This window comes from Hyla sarda, chromosome 1 (genome assembly GCF_029499605.1).
Source record: "Hyla sarda isolate aHylSar1 chromosome 1, aHylSar1.hap1, whole genome shotgun sequence".
Taxonomy (NCBI): Eukaryota; Metazoa; Chordata; class Amphibia; order Anura; family Hylidae; genus Hyla; species Hyla sarda.
In genome coordinates this window covers 600,195,195-600,210,340 of record NC_079189.1, presented here as the reverse complement: position 1 = coordinate 600,210,340, position 15,146 = coordinate 600,195,195, and the positions used below count along the sequence as shown (strand labels likewise).

The 15,146-nt window shown below is 47.2% G+C and overlaps 1 long non-coding RNA gene across 1 annotated transcript in view; it reads right to left on the bottom strand.

Annotated features, from left to right (window-relative positions):
* Positions 1-14,239, bottom strand: part of LOC130296395 (uncharacterized) — a 49,378-nt gene extending 35,139 nt beyond the window's left edge. The window contains exon 1 of the long non-coding RNA XR_008849206.1: positions 14,218-14,239. This is a non-coding gene — a long non-coding RNA (uncharacterized LOC130296395). The remainder of the gene's footprint in view (positions 1-14,217) is intronic.
* Between the last annotated feature and the right edge of the window lie 907 nt (positions 14,240-15,146).

The window sequence follows — 15,146 nt, the reverse complement described above, 5'->3', positions numbered from 1 at the left end:
TGCAGCGGCAGGTAACCCCCAGGTCGTTCCACACGATAGCGACTCAACCCCAACTGACGGCTGAGACAGGCACGGTACAAGGGATTAGGCAAGAGCAAGGTCGGACGTAGTAGAAGGTCAGGGCAGGCAGCAAGGATCGTAGTCAGGGGCAACGGCAGAGGGTCTGGAACACTGGCTTGGAACATACACAGGAAACGCTTTCACTGGCACTGTGGCAACAAGATCCGGCAATGCTAGGAAGGGGAAGAGGGTTTTTATAATGAGGGCACAGGTGTGAGTACTGATTGGGCCAGGCGCCAATCAATGGTGCACTGGCCCCTTAAATCTCAGAGAGCCGGCGCGCGCCCTAGGGAGCGGGGCCGCGCGTGCCGGGACTGAGCCAATGGAGGAGGGGATTGGGATGCGAGCCGCGAGCGGGCGCATCCCGCTACATGGGTCGCATCCCCGCCGGTGAGACTAATGCAGCGCTCCCGGTCAGCGGGTCTGACCGGGGCGCTGCATGGAGGTGAACGCCGCGAGCGCTCCGGGGAGGAGCAGGGACCCGGAGCGCTCGGCGTAACAGGAATACAGCTATTGCGCTTATTGGCATCCGCTAAGCCCCAGGTTCTTATGCGCATTGCCACGGCCATGAGGACGCCACATACCCACTGACCGCATCGGGGATTACATGTGCAGCCTCAAATAAACTGGATCTTTCATTATTGCTGTAACTGAGACGACTGAGTCTCTTATCAGCATATGCCACACATAATAGGACCGTGAATTTGAACATTCTCTCTGCGCATTCTACGCGATTTGGAGAAATTCACGGCTCATTGAAGCGCTGCAGTCCCCATCATTGAAGCCCGCTATCACCGCTATCCATATGAGACGGCCGAGTCTCTAAGCGGCGATCTATCCTTCAGCTCTTCAGTACTGCGAGTATACTTAACATTGCTACTATTTGCACATATACACTGCTAGAATACCAGACATTGCTACATTGTTACCATGCAATAATTGTTACATTGTTGCCAACGGATACCACTCATTCTACAAACAGCGCATTGAACAGTACAATTTTGCACTTTACATATTCGTTTCTATTCAAAAGACACGTGCACCACTATTTTATTCTTACAGGCTGGAATATCCACAGACGTGTGGCTTTTATATTGATTGTATTTTATTACATATTTTTATATTATAATGTATTCTATGCTATGTAATTTTATAAAATTGTATTTTGTGTCCCCGCTGACCCACAAGGGCCCTGCGCGTCACGGAGCACACAACATATTTGAAACAATTAATTAATACATGTCTATCCAGTATTCAAGATCCTGAGCCTCAATTTTCCTTTTAATCGCTTTACTTTCCGACACCGTGGGTATAGGTGCCATTTGAGTTGCTTGGATCAAGGTAACTAGCAGATAGGAGCCTCTCCTATTTTCTATATATATTACATAATAAATACAAAGGAATGGGATGGAGTAATAAATTGATAAAAATATGACTTTATTGATAATTCATTACATATTAAAAACAAGAAAAGACATCATAGAAAGGGAGAAACCAATTTGTGGTGGAAAAGAGGGCGTCACTCCAGAAGGCCCACAATGTAGTATTGTAGTATTGAATACATTTCATAAGTTGCACTACTGCTCATTCTATTGCACGATCCCATAGAGGATATACCTCAACAACTATAAAGTGCCTAGAGACAGTATACATACCAATAAATAGAATCAAAGTGCAAGTACAAGAGGGACCGCTGGAGAGACGCCACCCCAACGTACGTTTCGGGTTGTTCTTCGTCCCCAGGATCGTGCAATAGAATGAGCAGTAGTGCAACTTATGAAATGTATTCAATACTATAGTTTACATTGTGGACCTTCTGGAGTGACGCCCTCTTTTCCACCACAAGTTGGTTTCTCCCTTTTTATGATGTCTTTTCTTGTTTTTAATATGTCATATTTTTATCAATTTATTACTCCATCCCATTCCTTTGTATTTGTTCTTAGTATAAGGAGTGTATAGTAGGGCCATATGTAACAACTATATATAGGTATCATAGATCCCTAACTATAATAATATATAGTATACTGTGCCATAATTTTTTTTTTTATATTACATAATGTACATAGTCAGTCGCAGGCCAGAAACGGAAAACAACTAGACAACTAGGTATACCAGACAGAATTCAAATACTAACAGGGCAGAATATAAACTCACAAACAGAGCAGAATGTAGTGAATTAACAAACAATTCATAAACCGGATATTAGATAAATGGCAGACATGATAAAATGAACAAGACTAGGCATGATAAGAGTATACAGCAGAATCCCAGAGATGAAGGGGATAAACAGAAGAACTGAGAGCCAAAATACTAAACTGAACAGGTAAGTTACTAAGAACTATCACAAGCAGGTACAAGTACAAAGATCAGATCAACCGGGGGCGTGGCCTGGATGGAGAGCTGAGCGGACACACTCTGCTGTGCTCCCACTAGCCCAGCTCTCCAGGGCTGAGTCCAGTGTGGTCCAGGTGCGGCGCAGGCGGAGGAGCAGACGGAGGAGCAGAGAGGCTGTGGAGGCAGGATGACTGTTGCGGAGGAGCCGGAGGTCCTTGCGGAGGAGCCGGAGGTCCCTGCGGAGAGGCGGGTGTGTGGAGGAGCAGTAAGGTCCGGGAGCGGGCCGGTCGGGGCCCGGAACCTGCTCTACACCAGTGATCCCCGTGGAGCGGTGGCCATTAATCCCCCTGCTTCGTGGGAGTGGCCTCGGGTTGCTACAGAGACTCCCGCTGTCCTGATTGAACGACAGGCTGCCTGTGGGTGCTGCGTGGGGAGTCCTGGCGCCTGAGGGGCTCTGGATAACTAGCTGGCCATAGACTGTCTTCCCTGTGCCCTCTGGCTCACATCCAATGCTGCTGAGAGGAGCTCCTGGGACTTGTGGTGCCCTGTACTGCTATCTGGGCACATCTGCCTGCTCCACCTACTGTGTGTACCCAGGGAGAGCTGCTGGGACTTGTGGTGCTGAAAGTCTACCCTGTAACTGAGGTGGGTTCCTACTCTGCCTGCTTATACATACTGCTGGGAATTGTGGTGCCTCACCTCCTGGAGTTGCATGTGTGGAGTATCCCTGTGAATCTACTCCTACGCTTCATCTGATGAGGGACCTCCACCTGTCGATGCTCAAGCCAGACGGGACTCCTGTGTACCTGCCCCGCTGGTCTCTACATTCTCTGCTCAGGCAGCTAAGGCTCTCAGCCAATTTGCCAGGCCTGTGGATGCTATGGATGGATCTTCTCCAGTTCCCTCCCCCCCCCCCCCCCCCCCCAATTTTCTCTGGATCTCTTGGTTCTGAGCGATGTGGCTCCCTTCCTCATTCCTCCTGTCCAGCAGAATCTGTGGATCAAAGGTTTGACCGGTTGCTGACGGCAATGACCTCTTGCCAAACTATAATAGTTTCTAAAGTTGATGAACTCAGACAAGATTTTGTTATCGTTTATCATGAGACTAAAAAACTCTGTGAACGTACAGGAGAGGTGGAACGCCAGGTCTCCACTATTGAGGATACTATTCAACCTATTCCTGCACAATTGTCCTCTATGCAACGACAAATTAAGACGGTGTGGATAGAGCTGACGAGCTAGAAAATAGGCTCAGGCGCAATAATCTCCTTCTGGTGGGCCTCCCTGAAAGAGTGGAAGGTTTGGATTCTGTGGCCTTCCTTGAGACATGTTTGAAGGAAATTCTACCACCTGACACCTTTTCGCCTTACTTTACGGTGGAGAGGGCACATCGGGTTCCGGCCAGACCCCCCCTGGGGCTCCTTCTAGTCCTTTCTTTACGAAACTCCAACTATAGAGGCTATCCTGAAAGCTGTGCGTATTAAAGGTGAAGTGCGCTTTAACGGCAGTTGGGTGGCCTACTCAGAGCTACGCAAACAGCGCACCAAGTTCACAGAAGTTCACCTCAGACTCTGTACCAAAGGATACCGCTATGCCATGTTGTATCCAGCTTGCCTTAGGGTGGTTGCCGGGACTACAACTAGATTCTTCACTTCTCCAGCGGAGGATCTGCAGTGGATGGATGCAGCTCCTGCTGAGGCTCCTCCAGACTGAACTTCGGACAGCCTGCTGCTGATGGTCTCTCCCATGCTTCTCAGTTAGTTAATTGACCCCCCGGGTCCTGAATCTGGACTTCTGCACTGGACTTCAGATCTCTCTTCAACTTGTGGGGTTCCGGTGAGGGAGCGAGTTGGCTTGAGTTACTTAGTTGGTGGGGTTGGGTTGGGGGGGGTGGGGGTGACCATTTGGGTCCCTAGTACTCTTGCCACCTCTGTAAGTTTAGTGTTTCAGGGTCTAGATCTACACAAGTTTAGTGTTAGACAGGGATTGTTGGGGATGCATTTGTTCAGCATTGTTCTTCTTTTAGTTTTTTTGTTCGTTTTATTTGTTTGTTTGTCTAGTCCTGTGACTTATTTGTAGTATGCTTGTGGTGTGCTCCCGGAATCTCCCGTGTGGTGGTGCCGTGGCCCAGCTAAGATGGTTTGTATATGCTGCATCTATGGTATGGAGAGAGGGTATATTTCTGTGAGGTACTTCTTCTGCCGACTGGGTTCCTTATTTGTCCAAGATGGGGTCTCTTAGAATTCTGATTTGGAATGTGAGGGGCCTTAATTCCAAATTTAAATGGGCGTTGTGCTTGGATTTTATCAAAAAGCAGTCCCCTCATCTTATTTTTATGCAGGAAACCCATTTAACTGGTCAGAAGATTCTCGCCTTGAAGAAGGCTTGGATAGCGAGTGGTTATCACTCTACTTATTCCTCCTCTGCAAGGGGAGTCTCTATATTGGTTACTAAATCCCTGCCCTTAGTCATTGATCAAGTAGCTTGTGATAATTTTGGGAGGTTTGTGATTATTCAGTCCTCTCTACATGCCTTTAGTTTTCTTTTGGTGTCTGTATATGTCCCCCCTCCTTTCCGGGTAGAGGTCTTAGAATGTATTACGTCTAAACTGCTAACGTTTTCCTCTCTACCTGTTCTCCTTATAGGTGACTTCAATACGGGACTGTATGTAAGTGCCGATCGCACTGGTGCTGCAGATTCTGGCTCCTCTGGTCTCAATAACTGGAGTTCAGAGTTGTCCCTTACTGAGGTTTGGCGCTGGAAGCATCCATCTGACCCGTTCTCCTATTATTCAGCAGCGCATAAGTCATTCTCCAGGATAGATTTAGCCTTTGCCTCCTCTGATTTTCTGCCTCTGGTGAGTGACGCTCTGTACACCACTAGGGGGATCTCTGACCACTCAGCGTTCTTAATTTTCCTAGGTCTGGGTCCTTATCCCTCCTCTAAGGTATGGCGGATGCACCCGCTGGTTGCAAGAGGAGGTAGTGACGGCCTCCTTGTTAGAAGCCCATAATTGTTTCTGGGAACACAATAGGTCCCAACCTGACATATTGGTGCAATGGGATGCCTATAAACTCATGTTCGGGGGGCTTTTGTGGGGTGGGTGACAGACCAGAGACGAGCGTATGCACTTAGAGAGAGAGCATTGCATATTGAGATAGGGGTTTTGGAGGCGGAGGTAATGAGGGACCCGCCCCCCACTGTTGAACGGGAATGGTTGAAGGCCCAGAGAGCTCTCGTGATCCTTCAAAAGGAGAAGGTTCAGAAGACATTAGTACACAGGGAAGCTGCCATATTTGAATTCGGGGACAAGAATGGGAGGTTGTTGGTGTATCTGGCTAGGGAGAGTAGGCCGGTGGCTGCTATTCCGTGTATTAGAGAGGCTACTGGGGTATTGGTAACCGACCCGGCCTCCATTAAAGGGGTACTCCGCCCCTAGACATCTTATCCTCTATCCAAAGGATAGGGGATAAGATGTCAGATCGCCGGGGTCCCGCTGCTGGGGAGTCCTGGGTTTCATGCTGTGGCACCGCGCTCTCATTACAGCACAGAGCGAGTTTGCTCTGCACGTAATGACGGGCAGTATAGGGGCCGGAGCATCGTTACGTCACGGCTCCGTCATGGCTCCGCCCCTCGTGACATCACGGTCCGCCCCTTTCAACACAAGTCTATGGGAGGGGGCGTGGCGGTCATCACGCCCCCTCCCATAGACTTGCATTAATGGGCTGGGCCGTGATGTCACGAGGGGCGGAGCCATGACATCACGCTGCTCCGTCCCCCGTAACGCCCGTCATTATGCACAGAGCGAACTCGCTCTGTGCTGTAATGAGAGCGCGGTGCCGCAGCGGGGATCCCAGGGCTCCCCAGCAGCGGGACCGCGGCGATCTGACATCTTATCCCCTATCCTTTGGATAGGGGATAAGATGTCTAGGGGCGGAGTACCCCTTTAATGTTATGTTTTGGGACTTTTATCGGGATCTCTATACCTCCCAGGTTCCAGGTGTTCCTGACGGCTTAGTGTCTTTTCTAAAGCATTTGCCCCTTACGCCCTTGACTAGAGCTCAGGCGGACGCTTTGGATGCTCCCTTTTCGGATGAAGAGGTTTCGGTGGCTATCGCTTCCCTGCAGCCAGGAAAGACTGCATGATTGCATGATTGGGGACTGGTACAGGATGAATAAGGAGAGGCTGACCCCTATTTTACAGAGGGGGGCCTCTGGGGGTTACGTGGTTAGCCTAGACGTTTACAAGGCCTTTGATTCAGTGGAATGTTTATATCTGAGGGGAGTTCTGGGAGTCCTTAGATTTGGCCCTCGGTTCCGGGCATGGGTGAGGCTGCTGTATGATAGTCCTAGGGCGCGGGTTAGAACTAATCTGGAGGTTTCTGAGGCATTTCGATTGGGTAGGGGAACGTGGCAGGGTTGTCCTCTTTCTCCTTTTCTGTTTGCCCTAGCGGTAAAGCCCCTGGCTGCGGCCATCCGAGCATCCTCTATTATTCATGGAATCTGTAGGGGTTCCTTGGAGGAAAAGGTATCTATGTATGCAGATGATACGTTGGGTTATTTGGCAGATGCTCAGGGTTCCCTAGGGGCCTTGTTCTCCCTTTTGGCTGAATTTGGATCTTTCTCAGGTCTCAGGGTTAACTGGGGTAAGTCTTCCTTGATGGCCCTCTCTAGGACCGCGGACCCTGTGCCGCCTCTTCCCCACGGGCTGCAAATTGTCCCTCAGTTCAGAAACTTGTGAGTGGAGATTTATCCTTGTATGACGGAGTATGTACGGTTGAACTTAACTCTCTGGCTGGTAAGATTAATATTTTTAAGATGATTTACTTACCCAAATTTCTTTATTTCTTTCATCTTTCTCCGGTAATTCCCCCCTAAAAAGTTTTCAAGAGGCTGAGTGGTGTGTTGCGGTCCTTCTATTGGCAAGACAAACCTCCAAAAGTGGGTCAGGCGCTGCTCCAGGCGTCCAAACAGCTGGGTGGCGGGTGGCTTGGCTGCCCCTAATATGCTTGATTACTTCCTAGCATCTCAATTGGTGTATGCTGCCTGGTGGATCGACCTGGATCTGGCGAATGTGGCCACTGCTTTGGCGGGAGCCCTTATGGGTTTGTATGAAACATTGACAAATGTCCTGTATAGATACACTTCTTCTTCCAAATTGTTGTCCCCTATTAAGACAGTGGCTGAGGTGTGGTCGGTGGTTTCTAGACGCTTCCCGCTACCGGTAATGTCTCCTAGAGCACCTCTGTTGGGGAATCCTCATTATGAGCACCTGCGGGGGTTGGAGGCTGCCGGTTTCTGGAGCGATCATGGAGTTAAGTTAGCCATGCATTTGTTTGGGATGTTCTCCTCCTTTCCCTCCTTCCAGGAGATGTGTGACTGCTTCCATCTCCCTCGAGGTGCCCAATTTCGGTACTTCCAGTTGAGACATGCGGTGGAGGCGCAATTTGGCTCTCTTGATGTGACTTCGGCGTTTTCTGATGTGGATTTGTTTCTGGGTGCCACCGACCTCGCTAAACCCCTGACCCAAGCTAATGCTTTGCTGCAGTCAGTAGGTCCTGATCCGTTTGGGTTGGTATTTGTGAGGTGGGTGGCAGATATCCCGGATTGACTGAGGATCATTGGCGAGAAGTTACCAAGACATTTTACCCTACGGTGGCTAGTACGAGGGATTTGTTTATTCAGATGAGGCTAATTCTCCGTTTATACTACACTCCGGTTAAATTGCTTCGTATTGGAGTCCTCTCCTCGGATGCTTGTTTCCAATGTAATGCAGATGTGGGTTCCCTTTTACACGCAATGTGGAGTTGCCCCTGTGTGGAACCCTTCTGGAGAGAGGTGATGCAATTAATGGCTGTTCACTTAGACTTCCCCTATGTGTTTTCCCCGGTTGTCTGTCTATTGGGTGTTATTAACGACTTAGCCACAGGCTCCCATAGGTGCCTTCTTGTTAGGTTTTTATTGTTTTGTGCTCGAAAAATATTGATAATGGCTCCGGGAGTGTGTGAGTGTCTGTTGTCTGTCTTAGTGTCTGTTGCTGACCCAGTGGGAGACGGAAGTATAATACTTGAAACATTAGACTAGAACCGGATGAGTCTGAATAGACTCCAGAATACCGAACAAGAATATAACATACAGGGCACAGGTAACAAGCAAGACTCAGACATAGTGTGAACACCAACAAAGCTGAACAGACATAATCCTAAAACTGACTAATGTAACACAGACTAAAATACAAGGAGCATGCTATATAACCATGGCTAAAAACCCAGATAAAAATGACAAGATAAATACAAGGAAAATGCTCAAGCAGACATAATCAGAATACAGCACAAACAGACGTAGTAGTATGCACTCAATAACCGGCACCAGAATGCAGGAAAACTGCATTCTGTCTAAATAACTCCACCCAAGTTCTCATTCGCTCAGAGCATTAACTATTCCCAATCCAGGTGGAATAGCAAACTGCTCTGAACAAACTAGTGTGTGAATACACACCTAAACAGAAAAATACAAAAACAAATAAACGGACATTACACTGTGCTTATTAACCCATTGTTTCCTGACTTTCTCCCTGACATTTACTGTATTTTGTGTAGTTTGTGTTTTGACCTGATACGTCCCTCCACTTACCCCAGAGTAGGGACTGTCTTCTAGTTGTGGAATCGCTGTTTAGGGCGATTACGCAATAGGCAGGGACAGTGGTTCTGAATAAGAGCTAGAGTGCGCTGTTTCCCTGCCTATACATGACAGCCAGTTTGCATTATGTTTGGTATCATTGGACCTAGCATAATGTTTAAAATGTCTACGGATCATAGTAGAATCAGTGATGCAGCTACGGGTCGCAATTGCAAACGGTGGCCTTAGCCAGGGGGGCCCACAGAGGGGCCTTGCCACTATATTATATGTTAGCACCTTGAGCAGCATAGTCATGTAAGGTATGGCGGTGTTATTCAGTCACTGTATGGTTGTATTGTCCAGTTCTGTTATTGTGGTGTTATTCAGTCACAGTATGGTTGTATTGTTCAGTCCCAATATGGCAGTGTTATTCAGTCACAGTGTGGTTGTATTGTTCAGTTCTGTTATAGCGGTGTTATTCAGTCACAGTATGGTTCTGTTGTCTAGTTCTGTTATAGCGGTGTTATTCAGTCACAGTATGGTTGTATTGTCCAGTTCTGGTATGGCGGTGTTATTCAGTCACGGTATGGTTGTATTGTCCAGTTCTGTTATTGTGGTGTTATTCAGTCACAGTATGGTTGTATTGTCCAGTTCTGTTATTGTGGTGTTATTCAGTCACAGTGTGGTTGTATTGTTCAGTTCTGTTATAGCGGTGTTATTCAGTCACGGTATGGTTGTATTGTCCAGTTCTGTTATTGTGGTGTTATTCAGTCACAGTATGGTTGTATTGTTCAGTCCCAATATGGCAGTGTTATTCAGTCACAGTGTGGTTGTATTGTTCAGTTCTGTTATAGCGGTGTTATTCAGTCACAGTATGGTTGTATTGTCCAGTTCTTGTATGGTGGTGTTATTCAGTCACGGTATGGTTAAATTGTCCAGTTCTGGTATGGCGGTGTTATTCAGTCATGGTATGATGGTTTTACACTTGACTAGTGATTTCAGTCCTATGAATAACCACTGGGTGCTACCATTGTTTATATACAGTGATACAAATCACATAAGATAAAGGAAAAACATACTGAAAGGTGTACACCAAAAATAGCAGAAAAATGTAACAATCTTTATGGATTAAAATTATTTAAATTTTTTTTTTTACAAAAATACATAGGCACACAGACAATTTAAATAAATAAAAAATACAAGAAAAAAGTACAAGCAATAACGCAACCAGGTATCACACAAAACAACGGCACAGTTGTACACACAGTTATAATGGCCGTGTACTGTTCTAACAGTGATTATATAACTCTACAATAATATATTAGCCAAGTGGCCCCAGCTCATTCGTGATTAAAGGGGCATTCCACTGCTCAGCGTTTGGAACAAACTGTTCCGAACGCTGGAGCCGGAAGCTCGTGATGTAATAGCCCCGCCCCCTCATGATGTCACGCCCTCCCCCTCAATGCAAGTCTATGGGAGGGGGCGTGACAGCGGTCACGCCCCATCCCATAGACTTGCATTGAGGGGGCTATGACGTCACGAGCACCCGGCGCCTGCTCCAGCGTTCGGAACAGTTTGTTCCAAACGCTGAGCAGCGGAGTACCCCTTTAAACCTGCACCAAGCAAAGAAACCTGGAAAAAAGTAGATTGGTGAGCCACCCGCTCCCAGGATTGAGCTTACCCTGTCTGACTCAAAGTCCCCGGGCATTCCGGCACTAAGAAGTGTGACTTCCTCAGGGGTGCTGTGGACCTGCATACTCAAGATGTATCTACAGTAGAATGTCCCAATAGGGGACACTCACGGGGAATAAAAAAGTGTCCACTATTGAGAGATGTCCCTTATTGGCTCAAAAATATTTCTAAATGACGTAATACTGTCCTGTACGCACCTATAAAACACGCTAAAAAGCAGTATTACAGTGGAATCTCTTATTGTCAATTAATCTCCCCTTATCCCTCACCTGTATCATTTCATCCCCCCTTTTTACTCTGTGCCATCTTATTCTCCCGTGCCTTGTGCCACATCATTTCCCCTTGATCCCCCTCCCCCTGTGCCATTTCATTCCCCCTTTATTACCCTCTGTGTAAATTCATCACCCCCTCTTTATGAAGTGGCACAGGGGGATAAAGGGGGAATGAAATGGCACGGGGAGGGGGAGATGATTTGGCACAGGGGAAATAAAGTGGCACGGGGGGGGGGGATCAGGAAAGGAGGGGGGTGAATAGATTAGTCTTTCTTCAATAGTTTTACCATTTTTAAATGCAAAAAATGGGGGGGGGGGGGGGTTAAATAATTTTCCATATTTAGAGTCAGTTTGTCCAATCCCTTCTGCTATTTTTTTCTATTTCATATTTATTATAACCTTTAGCTATAAATTTCTCTACCATTTTCTTTTTATTCCTGGCATATTCCTCGTTTGTACTTGAAATTCTCCTTGCTCTCCCCAACTGACTTTTTGATAGCCCTTTAAAAAGGTACTCCACTGCCCCAGCATCCGGAACGTTTAGTTCAGAACGCTGGGTGCGGGGTCGTGACGACACAGCCACGCCCCCTCATGACGTCATACCCCTTCAATGCAAGTCAACGTCCGTCACGCCCCCTCCCATAGACTTGCATTGAGGGGGCGTGGTGTGACGTCACGACCCCCGCAGCCCGTACCCAGCATTTGGAACTAAATGTTCCGGACCCTGGGGCAGTGGAGTACCCCTTTAAATATTGTAGTTGAATGATAACTGGTACAGTGAAGCATAGTAATTCTGTCAGTACCTTTACTGTATAAAGTTGTAACTATATCTGCACCTGTTTTACGTATTTCAACATCCAAAAAGTGTATAACCTCAGGACTATAGGTGAGAGTAAACTTAAATGGTATCATCGATTAAATTTTTCTACAAAAGCCAACAAAGAATTTTAATCCTTTTCCCATAACATGAAGACATGGCTTCGCTACGTGGATGACGTCTCCAGGCCCCATACTCCAAAAACAAAATTTGCCATGAAGGCATTAGCCAGACTTGGGGCTACAGACGAGCCCCTTGAAATGCCTCCTACTTGGAGATAGAAATCCTCATCAAAATGAAAATAATTTTTAGGGTCATTAGGAAATTTAGTTTTCGATTATTAATAGTATTGTTTCTCGCTAGTAATTCCTGAACACATTGCATGCCTTCACTTTTGGGGATATTTGTATATAAACTCTGCACGTCAAGTGTGCAGAGGTATGTTACATTATCAAAATTACATTTATCCAGTTTGACAAGAAAATGATTTGTGCCTAAAAGTCATCTATTAAGCTTTTTAATCTCTGGTTTCAAATAACTATTGTCAGAACCTATAGGGTTAAAAGGTTCTGACAGGTTCTTTGTTGTTTTTTGTTGCTGGGTTACACCCGGCTGTCTGGACTGGTCAGCTGACCTTGATTGGAGCACCTGCTCTGGCTCCATATAAGCTGGCAGTCTACTCCCGGTCTTTGCCTGCTAAAGAGCTCAGTTTGTACTCCTAGCTAGCTTTCTCCTGTATCTGTAATATCTGGCATTTTGACCCTTTGGCTCCACTCTCTGACTCTTCTCTGGTATTAGCGATTTTGTACTTTGACAACTCCTGGTTTTTCACGCGGATAGTGGACTTTGACTTATTCTGTGTTTGTAAGTTTTGCTTCTGTTGGTCTGTCTGCTCCCTACTGTACCTTGACCTTTGTCTGTTTTATTGTATTTTATAATTTTGACAGTTGACTACCCTCACTTGTCTAGGGAGGGACTGTCACCTTGGTTACAAACCCGTTGCCTAGGGCGGGTAGTAAGTAGGCAGGGATAGGGGAGTTGGCGAGAATAGTGTGCACTCCTTCCCTGCCCAGTCGTGACATTTTAGCAGGCCCATATACTGCATTTGCCTTGTTCCTACATTATGGAAGCAATGTCTGCTTTGGTGGAGCAAATGCAGCGCTTGACTCGGCTTGCCCATGATTTAGCTGAAAGACTTCAGCAATATGAGTCGTCTCAGTCAGCATTAGTCCAGACCTTGACTTAGAGGTTGCAAGATCAGGAGCAGTTAGTTCAGAGCTTGTTAGCCATAATTCGGGAGCTGGAGTCTGCCTGAACTCTGGTGTCATCTGTTCCTGCTTCAGCTCCTGTGGAGCCACAAGTTAGTCTCCCTGACCGATTTTCTGGTAACCGCAAGATGTTAATCCTTTTGTGAGAGCTGCAAATTGTACTTCAGGTTAAGGCATGTATCTTGTAAGCTGGCTGGTTGGCAGCTGCCAGCGTGTACCACATGTCGCTGCCTAGTGTGGCCCATCAGCTTGCACAGCTCCCCCTCCTCGCTGCAGGCTTCAGAATGTTCTCTCTGCATTGTCTCATCCAACAACAGTGTCTGGTGCATCTAGCAGGGGGCTGCACAAGGCCTATTTAACCCCTTAAGGACACAGCCCTTTTTCACCTTAAGGACTGAGCCCTTTTTTGCAATTCTGACCACCGTCGCTTTACGCATTAATAACTCAAACGCTTTTACCGAATATTGATTCTGAGATTGTTTTTTCGTGACATATTCTACTTTATTTTTGTGGTAAATTTTCGTCCTTACTTGCATCCTTTTTTGGTGAAAAATCCCCAAATTTCATGAAATTTTTGAAATTCTTGCATTTTTCTAACTTTGAAGCTCTCTGCTTGTAAGGAAAATGGATATTCCAAATAAATTTTATTTTTATTCACAAATACAATGGGGGAGATTTATCAAATCCTGTACAGAGAAAATGTTGCTGAGTTGCCCATAGCAACCAATCAGATCGCTTCTTTCATTTTTCACAGGCCTTTTCAAAAATGAAAGAAGAGATCTGATTGGTTGCTATGGGCAACTCAGCAACTTTTCCTCTGGACAGATTTTGATAAATCTCCCCCCATATGTCCACTTTATGTTGGCATCATAAAATGGACATATTTTTACTTTTTGAAAAAATTAGAGGGCTTCAAAGTAGAGCAGCAATTTTCAAAAATGTCATGAAAATTGCAAAATCTGAAGGGACAGATGTTACAGAACTACAACTCCCAGCATGCTTGGGCAGTCTAGGCATGCTGAGAGTAGTAGTTTGGCAACATCTGGAGGGCTACCGTTTGGGCACCACTGTAACAGTGGTCTCCAAACTGTGACCCAGTTATGCCTTCCTAGTGGTTGCCACACCATTTCCCCCCACCCCCACCGTCGTTTCCCTACCTGAGCCGGGATCTCTGCAGTCTCCACGATGATCTTCGGTCCCCACGCCATCTTCAGGTAAGGTACCGGTCTCCATCTTCTCCCCCCGTTCTGCCCGACATCCAGGGGTGGGCAGAACAGGGGGTTGCCATGGCAACCCACTGTCCTACGCTGCCATTGGTCAGAATCAGTTCTGAATGATTTCAGCAGGCATCCCGGTCCGGTCCCCAACCGGCTAGCGGCGGGGACCGGAATTCCCACGGGCATATGCATACGCCAGCGTCCTGAAGAGGTTAAGGGTTTGTGCACTCCTCTGAATCTATTCCCCCTCCATCCCTAACTGCCATCTCCTATTTAAAGGAAATGTCCGGTGTAGACTATTCTTGTTCCATCCTGCTCGGGCTGCAAAAAAATGAGAAAACAAACTTTCACTTACCTTCCTACGTTCCCCCAGGCTGTCTGCTTCCTACTTTCTTTAGCTTGGAACATCACACGGCACTTCAGCCTATCACCGATTGCAGCGATGTCCCGCCTCGGGCTGTGATAGGCTTAAGTGCCGTGTGACGTCTCAGGCTAAGGGAAGTAGAAAGAAGACAGGCCGACCGATCAGCTTCAGCGGAGCTCCAGGGGAGCATAGGAAGGTAAGTGAAAGTTTGTTTTCTCATTTTTTGCAGCCTGGGCAGGATGGAATAGGAATAGTCCCAGACAGCCCCATTCACCCTTACCCAGCAGGAGTGAGGTGGCACGGGTGCCGCCTCACGATCACGTGATTGATCGGTCGGAACGACCGACCAATCACGACCCTGCTGGGTGGCGATGTGGACGGCGAAGATGGCGGAGATCGGCGCCGGCGGGGGTCTCCTACCTTGCCCTGATCCGGCAGGGGTCCCCTCAGGATCGGAGGCGGCGACAGGAGCAGCAGGATCGGTCCCGGTGGCAGGATACAGCGG